Below are 13,542 nucleotides of genomic sequence, written 5' to 3'. Positions count from 1 at the left end.
CTAGTGTCATAAGATTAAATAATAATAATAACAACAATAATAATAAGTAATAGCTGTCATTTACATAGAGCTTTAAAGTTTGCAAATCATGTCACACATATTATCTCATTTAATACTCATGACCACCCTGGAAGGCCTTTGCTATTACCCCCATTTTAAAGATTAAGAAATTGAGGCAAATAGAAATTAAATTATGCCTAGCATCATTCAGCCATTAAGTAGCTCAGTCAGGATTCATATTTTGGTCTTCCTGACTCCGGGTGTCATGCTCTATTGTGCTATTTAGCTGCCCAGTCATTTGACTTCAATGTCAGCCCTCTTTCTAGTATGCTATGCTGTCTCCCAGAAGCTTGTACAATTTGACAGATGCTTAATGAATGTTTCTTGACTTGGCTTGACCCATATCTTATAACCAAACTGGTTTTAAGTCTCTTCAAACTTAGGTATGATCCTTGGTCTGCAGTCATTCAGTAAGTCATTGGTTTACTCAAAGACTTTTCCTTTTGGTAAGACCCTAGGACATTTTATATCTTCTGTCTTCTTCCTTACTTCCAACCTGACCACATTTAAGCTTTCTTTTCTGTGTTGTCTTCCCCTATTAGATTGTAAACTCCTTGAGCACAGAGGTTTTCTTTTTTGTATTTATATCCCCATCACTTAGCATACTGTTTGGCACATAGTAGGAGCTTAATAAATATTTATTGACTATTGACTTGACCATGATGCAATGAAGCATTAAAATAAAATTTTAAAGGACAACATGGGTTACTTTTTTATTTGCTAAACAACAGTCAATAAGTCAGAAGCATTTGTTAATAATTTACTTAGCTAGGCACTTTGCTAAGCACTGGGGTTACAAAATAGGGAAAAGGATTGCCCCTCTCCTCAAAGAGATCATATAAAAATAGAGGAAAGAACATTAATATCTAGGTATATGCAAGGTATATACTTAGTAGATCTATCAATCATCTTTCTATACTAGCAATTATGGCATTACTTTCCTTATGATTATATGTATAATACATAATATGTATATGTAAATTAATATATTAACATACTAGTATAATTAATATTATGTGCAAATGTATCACACGGGGTAGCTCAGTTAGTCAGTGGTTAAATTATGGATGAAATCTCATGCTGCTCACTTCTTGGTCATCTTAATTCAGCATCATGTATTTACATTTCCCATTATGTTCCCTTTCTTTCTACTCTGCCATAGATTTGAAATCACAGCACTTGCTGATATTCTTCAGGATGAATATGCAAAAAGGTTTGAAAAACTCAAAATCAATATGTCCAGGCATCTAAGCCATGTCAATTAAAGCAATTTAGGCAAATGTGAATATGGTCCATCTTACATCGAATTTTTTTTTAAGTAAATGCATGGGCAAGAGACAGGAAGATTATTACATTAACAAAGAGATCTTAACGAAGAGACAGAATGACATCTATTGCAGAGTTTCAGAACTACTCAAATTGAATATTGTCTCAACCCTTAAATTTGTGAATCAGACTAATTGACAGAGTTAGAAAATTCTATGATAATTTAGTCAGTAGACTAATGAAATTCTAGTTCTTTCTGCTTTTGTATTTTTCTTATCACTAGGTGGCACTTAATGCTCTTCAGAGTGGTATTTATCACTATATTTTCTTCAGACATTAAAATGGTCAAGGCAGGCCCAAAGCCTTGTTTTTTTTTATTTTTTAGAATTTTACACAAAGAAAACCTGCATGATAAGACTTGCCATGCAGTATGGAGTCATATTTGCCATAATGACACAATCAAAATGCAATATAACCTTCTTAAACAGGTTAAAGGAAATTAATTTTCCTAAAATGATATGACTTCTAGTCATCTTTATTCATAATAATCCTTATATATAAATTATATGTAATGAACCCAGAGGGCTTATTTTCTGAACCCCCCACTCATAGTGGCAGGTTGTTTCCCAAAAGGTGATTGAATATACCTCCCCTCAGGATTTGAGGGGAAACCCTGGGGTTATGACTCCTATTATGGCTTATGAACTATATCATCTACTGTGTTCCTTCCCATATCAATTAAACACTTGATGCCAATGAGTTGTTTTTTTTTTTTTGCCAATGAGTTTTTACAGAGGTATATGAAAGATAGAAACTTCTCCAAACCAGGGGTATTCTCTCCCCCTTTCCCTTCCTGGAAACTCTCTGGAGGGAATGAACTCAAGTTTAAAGTTCCAAGGTAATTAGGAACAGGTATAAAGAATACATGGAACTTAGGGTATACTTCATGACAGTTGACCTTAGGAGTCTTTTTTTTTTCAGAGTTCATACCAAATTTATTTTGGGGCATATTGCCACGATAGACTAATCAGTCCCTTGTTTAACTGGGTAGGCCTGTTCCTAGCTGTGTTTTCTTGTCAATCTAGTGCTAGGGTAGGTCAAGTGGGTCATTCTTCTGTGTTTCTGCCAGTTTTGATGTCTGTACTACCAACCCCAGGGAAGAGATTAAGAAACTAGCTGTAGTTTTTATATGCACACTCAATTCTGACTCAGCCTCTCCTACCTCATTAATCCTTTCAGCTTCTCAGACGATTCGGAGACTGTGCCACTTCACAGTGATAGAACCTTAGTCATTCATGCCAAAACATTCAAATATTAGATTGAAACCAGACAGTAAATAGTAATATAGAAACTCTCATTGTTCATTTTTGGCCTGGGCCAATGATACATTGAGCAGAAACAAATAATGTTCTTTTGGAATTCACCAAAGTCAGTCAAATAACAATAAACCTTTAAGGAAAAGTATGCTTTGGTGAACATGATATGGTATCAATTGTGTCCATACATACTTCCAGTTTTATTTAGAATCACATAATCTTAGGATCAAGTTAGTATGTTGGGCTCAATATATGAAGATGAAATGCAATAGGGGTAAAAGTGAAGACTTACAATTAGCTTTAAAACACCTACTTCTCAAATACAAGGTGAGAAGACTTTATGATCCTAAAGTCATCTGTAAAAGATCTGGAGATTTTATTGACTGAAATCTCAACATAAGTGGGCGATGTGATGAAAGCAGTCAAGAAAGCTAATGGTTTTTATTTTATTTTCTTCATGTCAAGAGTGCCTGATAAGGAAATGCTATCCAAAAGGTGATCAAAAACTGCCCAGCAACTTATAGTCTTAAGAAAATTACCGGGGGCAATGATAGTTTAAGTGACTTCCTAGGATCTTATGGTGGGTATGAAACTAGTTTCATAGAAACTATGAAACTAGAAACCAAACCAATCTTGGGTTTCATTAATAGAGGTATAGCATCCAACACTGGGTAGGTGACAGTCCTGCTATACACTGTCTTCATCAGACCACATGTGCTATGTTCTATTCTGTTTTGTTCTGAATGCCACATTTTAGGAAGGATATTGATAAGATATACAACATCCAGGCACAGAATGAGCAAGATGATGAAAGGTTTTGATATCCCTATAAGAATGAATTGAAGGAACTAGAGATAATTGGTTTGAAGAAGAAAAGACTTAGACGGAATTGCTGAACAAGTTGTGGTTTATGAATATAATGGAATACTATTGTGCTATGAGAAATGATGAGCAGGTGGACTTCAGAAAAACCTGGAGAGACTTATATGAACTTATTCTGAGTGAAGTGAGCAGAAGCAGGAAAACATTGTACACAGTACCAGCCACATTATGTGATGACTAACTTTGATAGCCTAGCTCTTCTTAGCAATTCGAGGATCTAAGACAACTCCAAAAGAATCATGATGGAAAATGCTGTCCACATCCAGAAAAAGAACTATGGAGTCTGAACGCAGATAGAAGTGTATTATTCTCTCTCTCTCTCTCTCTCTCTCTCTCTCTCTCTCTCTCGTCTTTCTTCTTTATTGTGGTTTCTCCCATTGGTTCTAATTATTCTTTGCAACATAACTAATGTGAAAATAGGTTTAATATGAACGTATATGTTGAGCCTATATCAATTTACACAGCGTCTTGGGGTAGGGAAAGGGGAGAGATGAGAAAATTTGGAACTCAAAATCTTATGGCAGTGAATGTTGAAAACAAAAAATAAATAAATAATTTATTTATTAGATTTCAATAATTTAAAATATTTTTTAAAAAGAAAAGACTTAGAGGGATATGATATTTGTCTTTAAGTAATTGGAGGTCTGTCACATGGAAGAGGCTTAGGTTTTCTGTTTGACTGAAGAAAGAAGAACAATGAAATAGATGGAAGGTAAAGATATGCAGATTTCAGCCTGAGATATGGAAAGGCTTCCTGAAAATTGGCAATAACCAAAATGGAATCGGTTCCTGCGGACATAATGGGTTCTCCTTCACTAAAAGTATTCACAGAGAGGCCTGAGGACCACTTTGCTTTTAACTGTGTTTTTTGATCTTCCTTGTCACCATAGTAACTGTCTCTAGTCAGAATTTTTTTCATTGTTTGCTCATTTTCCCAGCCTATTACATGACTTTTAACTGTTTGTTAAAATAGGGTTCTGCTTCCAGAGTGGAGGGGGCACTGTCTCAAGCTTCAAGGGTTTTGTGCAGCTGTTTTCAGAGATACTTCTAGGGACTTTTAGGTTTTCAGTTCTTCCAAAGTGATATTATCTAAGGAGAGGTATTTATTACTCTCCTGGCCTATGCTCTGGTCTGTGAGAGACTACAAGCACTCTTTCTTGCCCTGGAACTGAGAGGAGAGCCCTCCTCCACTGCAGCTGCCAGCTCTGATGTGCTGCTGCTCCTTCTCACTCTGGTACTGTCTCTCAGGACTGATAGCTGGATCTGAGTATGGGCAAAGCAACAGAGTTCCACCTCAGTGCTAGCAAAAAGACACCTGTAATCTCCTTCTGACCAGTGTTTGATCCCCTTACCATCTATGGGCCAAGAGCTCTAGAAATAACCGCTGCTGCTGTTGCTGTCACCACTGCTGCTATTGCTGTCACCACTACTGATTCAGACATTGCCAAGGCCGGCTCCTGGTTTCCTGGGTTTGGGGCTGTGCTGGTGTGGCCTGACCTGGATTGTGCTCCACTCTCACCCAGGTGCAGCAGACTTTTCCTGCTGACCTTTTAATTTGTCTTTGGCATCTATGGGTTGAGAGGTATGGAAACTGCCACTGCTTTCACTGATTCAATTGCCCTGCAGTCTGCTCTGGTTTTGCTGGAGCCTGTTCTACACTGATATGGCCTGTGCTGGATGGGGCTCCTCTCTTGCCGTGGTGCAACAGACTTTTCCTGCCTATCTTTCAAGTTGTCTTGAACTGGGAATTTGTTTTCATCTTTTTGTGGGTTCTGCTGCTCTAGAATTTGTTTAGAGTCATATTTTTAAGGTATTTGGAAGATTTCAGTGGAGAGCTTAGTCAAGTCACTACCTTTCCTATGCTATCGTGGCTCCAGGTCCTTAAGGATCACTTTTGGAAGACATTATGGAGGGTATTCTTGTGTAGATGTGGACTGCACAACATGACATCAAAGGGTGCTTTTAACCTTGAAAGGCTATGATTCTGTTTTGCAATTTTAAGAAAACATTGGAGGTGAAAGGAGTATCAGAGATGATTCCTTCATTTTACAGATGTAAAGACCCAGGCCTAGAAAGGTAATACTCTGTTTATAAAAAAAATTTAGTTAAAATCAGGAGAACACTTTATATTACAAATAATGATAATAGTTTAAATATACATGCTTTCTTAAAATAAGCCAAATGTAAACATTTGACTATTATTATCCCCATTTTTCAGATGAAGAAACTGAAACACAGACAGGGAATATATACCCTGGGTCACACAATTATCAAGTTCCAGGAAGGATCTTCTGATGAAGTTTTCACGTATGACACTTTCACATGTTAAGGTTGTATCTACATGATGAGAAAAAACATCTTTCACTTCTAGGGTTTTCCTATCAAGAGTTTTTAATAACTGATTCTCTGAGTATCACCTGCATAAAGTTTTACAATGCAACTTAAAAAAAAAGACACCAGGAAACAGTAATTTTCAGTCAAGCAACAAACTCTTCCATTGAAGTTGTCCTATAAGGCAAGCGAGGCATATATATGTATATATATATATATGGAGCAAGAAGAAAAGTCTACAGCATGACAGTTTCTGTCTTGGATTACAAGAAGAGTTTTTATATGGAAGATGTTCATTTATTCCCTACTCATCAAAAAGGATTTAGTAAAGAAAAAACAACCACAGCATAGGGGTGGCTAGGTGGCGCAGTGAGTAAAGTGCCAGCCCTGGAGTCAGGAGGACACGAGTTCGGTTCTGGCCTCAGAAACTTAACACCCACACAAAAAAACTAGCCCTGAGCACCCACCCAGAAACACCTGGCTTTGTAATCTTGAGCAAGTTACTTAACCCCAATTGCTTTGGGGAGGCCAGGTTGCTCAGCGAGTAAGAGCACCAGCTCCAGTGTCGGGATGACCTGGGGATCAAATCTGGGCTCAGATACTTAGCACCACACCCAGAAATAACTGGCCATGTAACCTTGACCAAGTTACTTAACCCCGATTGCTTAAAATAAAAAAAAAAAAACTAGCCCTGTAACCTTGGGCAAGTTACTTAACCCCAATTGCCCTCCAAAAAGCAAAAACAAAGCCAAACAAAACAAAAAAACACAGCAGAGCTGTGTGCCTTCTCTGTTAGGCATTTTGCTAGGTTCTGTAGAATCTAAAAAAGTAAGTTAGTCATTGTCCTTTGCCCTTGAGTAGTTTTACAATTTGGATGGTGATGCAGTAAGCCAATTATACAAGCATATACACTGATAGGTTGTAGTAAATTTCTAGAAGAAAGATTCCTGAAGAGTAACATAGGAAAGCTTACTGAAAGGTTAGAGTTTGTGATTCATGAGCAGTCCGTCCCTCTAAGGGGGAAGATGACTCACCCATGTCTTCTCATCCCTTGTATAGCATGTCCATGTCCTCTCATAAACAAAATTTCTCCACATAAGGAGTGTGTCTGTGTGTCCCTCTAACAATTCAAAGCAATAGATTCCTGATTTTTAAGTAATAGCTACACAATTTAAAAAAAAATCTTTACATAATGCTCACACCCCACTTTTTTGCAAATAAATTGGCAGAAAATCTTTGATGATTATGCAGTGAAACATGGTATTTGCTGCTTAAGGGGCACCATTGCATAGTTAATAGAGGGTTGACATTGAAATCAGGAAGGTCTGGATTTAAGTGTGGTCTCTGACACACTTGACTACATGAAACTTCGCTTTGCATTGTTGGAGTTTCCACATATTGGTGCTCCTCACCCTGATGAAATCACCAATCTAGACAACAAAAATAAGTTGCTTAGATACTTAACCAAAAGCTTTAGAGATAAATAGTCCAATTCATTTTTATGAAAGCAAGAAATAACCCATTAATATCTCAAAACTCCTTCCAGTTCTGTTATTATGAAATTTTGTGATTTCTGATACGTGTACTAGCCTATCTTTGGAAGAATAGTTTTGGCTAGACATCTTGTTGGTGATGGTTTTGAGAGAAGAATGTATCAAATAGTTTCTGTCAAAATCTTTAGCCAGAGAGCATGTCAAAAAGACATAAGCATATTGCAGTTTTACAGTATTGAAGCAGTTGTGGTAAAAAAAAAATAGATTGGTAATGAGAAGACTTTTCAGTTCAAATACTGATTTTTTGCTACTAGCTAATTTGGTCTTCTTTGGGTTCCTCATTCCTTATCTCTTTCAGCTCTGATCATTTACATTCGATCATTTATTACTAAACTGTCTTTAATGCCACATTAGGATGTATGGAAGATACAAGTCTTACCATATCATGTGACTTACTCAGGGCAGCTTCACCTGTCCCCACATTTCACTGGGTTGAGTGATGATACCATTAGTAATGCAGAACTCTAAAGAAACCACACAAGTAAGTTTTAGGACATATACTGACATTACACATACCCTGAGAATTCTAGACTGGTGGCTTGCAGTGTGCTAGAGATAATTGTGTATCTGTATGCCATTGGTGAATATTAGCTGCTCTGTTTACCTATTTAGTGTAACGAAGGACAGAATTATACCATGAGACGATTAGTGATGAAAGGTTATAAACCAATTTTTAGACTTTGGAAAAAAAAACTCCAGGATGTGACAAATATGTGGAGGTGACAATTATGTGGTGAAATATGGTAGCAAGTCTGGTGAAGTTTGAAATGTGCCTTTGTCCAGCTCTTTTCCATGATTGAATGTCCCTTGCCTGGGCTACTTGCAAAGACAGCTTTTATGAGCCAAAAGGAACAGTCATTCATTAGAGGAGAGAAATCTTAATTTATGTGGGATGTACTAGTTCCTTTTCATGCCAAGAGTGAAAAGGACAGTTGATGGGATGAATGATCCAGTAGGGCGAACCTTCTTTGGTGTTCTTTGTACAACGTATGATATCTTTTAATGGGTAGCTAATTCCTAGAGAGGAATTTGATTGCTGGTGCTTTCTAAAATGTTGTGATACTCAGGTGAGCTCCATTTTAATTTTTATTATATATGTTTTCTTTTCCAGGATCTCCTGGCAAATTGTCACTGGAATATCCAATTGGATACCCAAAGTTAAAATACTTGCATCCTATATTAGAATTCCATAAGCTTCTTTTTCTTTGTAATACCTGCTCAAAACTATGGATGTTATTTATCTCATTTTGTTGCTCTGCCTCTTTTGCTTTTCCCTTTCCCTTTCTCTCCCTTCCTCTTCTTTCTTTTTTCTTTTTCCTTTCCTACTATTACATTTTGGGGAAAACTGTATGTTAAATTGATGATGTCTTCTAAATATGAAAAAACAAAATCCATATAGACTATCCACCTTAATTATATCTGAACAGGTGGCCATTTAGAATTTAAGGTCTTAAGTGTTGAACTCTTCTCTTATATAAATTCTTAAAGTACTTTTACAAAATAATTGAAACAGCACTGTACAAATCCTTGAAAGGCCATGACTAAATCATTGAAAAGGGGCTGAGAGGAGATGTTAATAAAAATGCCACTGACCAATGATCCCATTATGAAATGCTAAAATGTCCTTCACGTGGATTAAAAAGAAACAACAGGACAGGACAAACAATATTAGACTATGTTCTGGTGGCTTTTAAGTCAGTTCAAACAGAAGTTAAATGCAATAAGAAATGCAGGTCCTGATATGACTAATAGAAGAAACACGGATATCAGAAGTGATGTTTGTGAGCTGAGTGAATCTGGAAGAGTGAAAATATGGCCAAAGGCAGATGCCCTAAAGAGAGGGGCAGGACTTTGGGAACTGGCTGTTTGGGCTGATCAATCAGTCAAGATGAGTTCTGTGATAGATGCTGTGCTGCTGAAACCTTACTCTGTATCTTCATTACAGAATCTGAAGACACTAATCCTGTGTCTTCTTTCTCCCCTTAAAGAAGCCTGAAGCCTTTCCTTCTGGCCATAGTAAAGACTGTTTATCTTTCATAGTTTTAAATGTTTACTTGGTCTTTATAAGTAATGTTAGCCTCAGGCCTTGCTAGTGTCTGTATACTTTTTTGGAAATGCAGTCGGGATCAATTAATTTAAGGGGGAATATCCCTAGAGAAAAGACAGATCTAACACTGACGTGTTTTTCTGCACATTTTTTTGTGGGTACGGGTTTGGGGCTAGCTTCCCAGAGCAGAGAAACAGCATTTGCACCTGGAAACTCCTGTAGGCAATGAATCAGTAGGAAGGTGGGAATAGCAGGGTGATGGGAGTGATTGAACAAGTTGCTTACTACACTTTCCCCCCTGGTGGTCTAGTTACAAGAGATCACTTTCTGGGTAGGAGATGGAAAAAGGATATATTTGGAAATAACAGCAATGTAAAATTAGAGTGATAAAAATTGTGATAAAAAAATCAAAAGGAGACATAAAATAAAAGCTGCTTGGCATATATTTTACACTTTGAAAATATTTTTCATTTACTAAAATAAATAGTTGAAAGGAATCTGTTAATTGTCCTCATAGATAAAATTCTAGAACATATTTCCCAAAGAGAGCTCATTCATAAGTCTTATCTCAAGGGCTCTAGGGCTAAACATTTTGTCACAGTCATACTAGGACAGAGTAGATTTTCTTAGGAAGGAGAGTTAGTAACAGTTTTCTGAGGAGAGGTTTGGGGGGAGAAGAGAGAACTAACTATATTGCCAGGGTAATGACAGTAGAGCACAACAGCAGGGAAAACTTATGTTTTATAATGGCATTGGTTCATCTTCTCTATGTGAAAATACATTATTTTATTGTTATCATCTTCAGAATCAAATCATTTTGTTAATTGTCCTAAGAAATTCATACTAATGAAAATCATTGTCATATAGTGATCTGTAGGTAGTATAACCTTTGTCTTTATTACAATATGCACAGAGGACACATTTGTAATCTTTATATGTATATGCCAATCACTCATTTCAAGATTCATTCCAAGTTTGAATTCTGTGAGGCAATTCCATGTGTACACCATATGTTTGCCATTTGTTAGATATTTCCCCTTACCATTAGTAGAATATTCAATAATGCTCGTGATGGTAGCAACAATTATAACAATAACAGCATTGTTGGTTTTTTTTCCATTGAACTTAAAAAAAAATCCCTTCCCTTTTGACAAAATGACATCTTTGAGTGTTCATTACTTTAATTCCAAGCTAAGTTTTCCAAGTATCAAGTATTGAGCTATTCATTAAGGATTATTAGACAAATCTTAAGACAGACTCAGCTCTTTTAGTAACAAAGACTATAAGATTTTTTTTTCATAAAAACTCTATGGAATTTTATTCTTCTAGTCAATTTTTATGAATTCTCTCTTTTGAGTTATAACATGATGTGTCTGAATTGGAGATATTATGGGACACTCTAATGGAAAAACCAGGAAAAACCCTCTGGATATGTAAAGAATTGCTCAGGTGAGGTTTGGGTTGTGAAAAGGAAAACAAAGACTCATGTACTCTGTAAATTTCAAATGAAAACTCTTAAAAAAAGAATTCTAGAAGTCATAGTTTAATAATAAGTGGTGTTGTCTTTGGTAAGGTGAAGTGTCAAACTTCTTTGGGCTTCCCTATTTCTAATCTACATGTCCCCAGAACTCAGTGCCTATATAATCTATGTCTATTTTCCCTTCTACTCTTCCTTCTCCCATCCATAATGTTTTCTTGTATTACTAAATTCCTATGGGAGTGGGAGGAAAAGTCTTGTCACAATTACTTTCTCTATACCACAACCTGTCAGTAACCTGGTGTTTCAATTGAAGGTGTTCACTGTGTAATCTGCAGTGGTAGATAGGAGTTTACCAATTTATTCTGCTTATAGCCTCTTTTCTTTGAGTAAGACACTTGTCAGAGGTAACCATGCCATTGGTGGGAATATATATATATATATATATATATGTAACAGTAGTATCCTCTCTTAGTTATGATTCCTTTGGGAGATAAGAACAGTACAGTAGAGGCACAAGATAAAGATGACTTCTGGTTGAGTTATTGGTGCATATGTGGTGATATTCATATGTGGGTGAAAGGAAGGGAAGACAAATTATGGAAGGGAAGAAGTATTGATTAAGTTGTTACTATGTGCTAGAAATGTGCTATGCGCTTCAAAAATATTATCTCCTTTGATCCTCAGAACAACCCTGCAAAATAAGTGCCATTGTTATTTCCATTTTATAGTCGAGGAAACTGAGGTAGTCAGAGGTTAAGTGATTTGCCCATAGTCATACAGCTAGTGAGTATCTGAGGCTGGGTTTGAACTCATGTCTTCCTGCACCACTTAGATGCCTAAATAAGAGGGGGAAATACTGTGCTCTTTCTGGGAGGCAATCTAGAGTGGTAGAAAAAAAAAATAGAGGATCTGACACTTCAGGGATTGATTCTCACATCTTATCCTAATTAGTTATTTGACCTTGGTCAAGTCACTTAATCTCACTAGGCTTTAGTTTACTAATCTGTAAAATGAGGGGTTAGAGTAGATGACCTCTTAAATTCCCCTTTAGCTCCAAATCTATGTTCTTATGACTTCCTAGGAACTAGTTATTTCTGTAATAGCCACTGAAGTTCTAGCATCTTTCTCCCTTTTGGTAGGCTCTTGGGTGCCCCTTACCATTTGAAGAGTCAGGTATACACATGTTTAAATTGTCTGTATTGTGTAAGTTACTAGCTAAGACTTCAAGGTAAAAGTATTGTAATATTGTAAAATTGTATTGTATTGTATTGTATTGAATTGTAAAATTGTACTAGGCTTTTTATTTCAGCCTCTATAATGCAGCCTGATCCAGATTAAAATTTTACTGGCAAATGTTTAACAAAATAAATAAAACTAGAATAGAATATAGAAAATATTAGTAGGTGGTTTTCTAAATCATGATGTAGCTTGTCAGGGATCTTCAGTAGAATTTTGTGGCCCCTGTTTCTACTTGAATTTGACACGAACATCTATAGGATATTGTAACAAAAAAATCACTTTAAATCTATATAAATTTGAACCATCATTATTATCACTGTAAACTTACAGTGAGATTTCTGGGTCATGAGACCTTCCACATACATGTATATTTCTAATATAAGGCTCTTACATACTTGTTCTGCCTTATAGATTTAGGGGCCATCTAGGCTAACTTCATCATTTTATAGATGAGGAACTGAGGTTTAGGAAGTTTATCTGACTTAGCCCAAAATCATTGATCACACAGCTAAGATTTAGAATCAGGTCCTCTGACTTTAAATCTAGTATATTTTCCATTGTGCCACACTGCCTCCAATCTTCTGGGACTCTCAGCTATATATTTTATTCCTGATGAATGTGATCTCAGAGCATCCAAACAATGTCATACAGGATTTAAACAAATCTTCCACTGAATTCCCACTGTGATCTTTCATCATGAGATGGAAGTGACTCTGTGTTACTGAAAGAAATGTCAAGAGAGCATAAGTTCTGGTCTTAATAAATTGTTTAATGGTAGAGAAAGCCTAGTGCTAGTTCAGAGAAGCTCATTCCAGAAGTTTGATGACGAATTTTTTTATCTACATTAATTCATGAAGATAGTCTATTAGGTGACCAAGTGTTGAAATTTCCATTGGTGGAAGTCATATCTTTCCATAGTTCTTCTACCATTAATGAAATTATAGATGCTTGGAGTATTGGAGTGTTACCTAAAATGATAGATTAGAATTCATTAGTATACAATTTTTTTTATATCCAAAATAAACAGAACAAAAGAAAAAATAAATCATACCCTTAATAAGTTGTGGTTTAGTCACTCTCAGTTTAATTTTTTAAAAAGTGATTCAGGGCAATGATTTTGGCATTAACTGTAGTGGTCTTCTCAGACATTTAAAGAACACCACCCTGCTAATTTAGCTTGCAGTCTAGGTATTATTTAGTGTGTTTTCTAATTTCCCTTGTAGTTTTGCTTAGAGGCTGAGGTGAGGAGAGAGATGTTTTTATGTTCAGTCTTCTCAGTTTTGTGCTGGAGATTATTTTTTTTTCCTTCTGATGTGCTGAATTGGAGCACTGAGTACGTGATCTGGAACAGGAGAGCTCCTTTTTCCC

At 36.3% G+C, this 13,542-nt stretch overlaps 1 long non-coding RNA gene across 1 annotated transcript in view; it reads right to left on the bottom strand.

Annotated features, from left to right (window-relative positions):
• Positions 1–12,922: 12,922 nt before the first annotated feature.
• The window catches only part of LOC138174761 (uncharacterized), a 78,934-nt gene continuing 78,314 nt past the window's right edge, over positions 12,923–13,542 (bottom strand). The window contains exon 2 of the long non-coding RNA XR_011171814.1: positions 12,923–13,142. This is a non-coding gene — a long non-coding RNA (uncharacterized lncRNA). The remainder of the gene's footprint in view (positions 13,143–13,542) is intronic.

This window comes from Petaurus breviceps, unplaced genomic scaffold (genome assembly GCF_028583685.1).
Source record: "Petaurus breviceps papuanus isolate PSGF00001 unplaced genomic scaffold, PetGlider_PUasm1.0 76, whole genome shotgun sequence".
Lineage (NCBI taxonomy): Eukaryota > Metazoa > Chordata > Mammalia > Diprotodontia > Petauridae > Petaurus > Petaurus breviceps.
The sequence above is the reverse complement of the archived record's forward strand: the minus strand, read 5'-3'. Positions and strand labels throughout refer to the sequence as shown.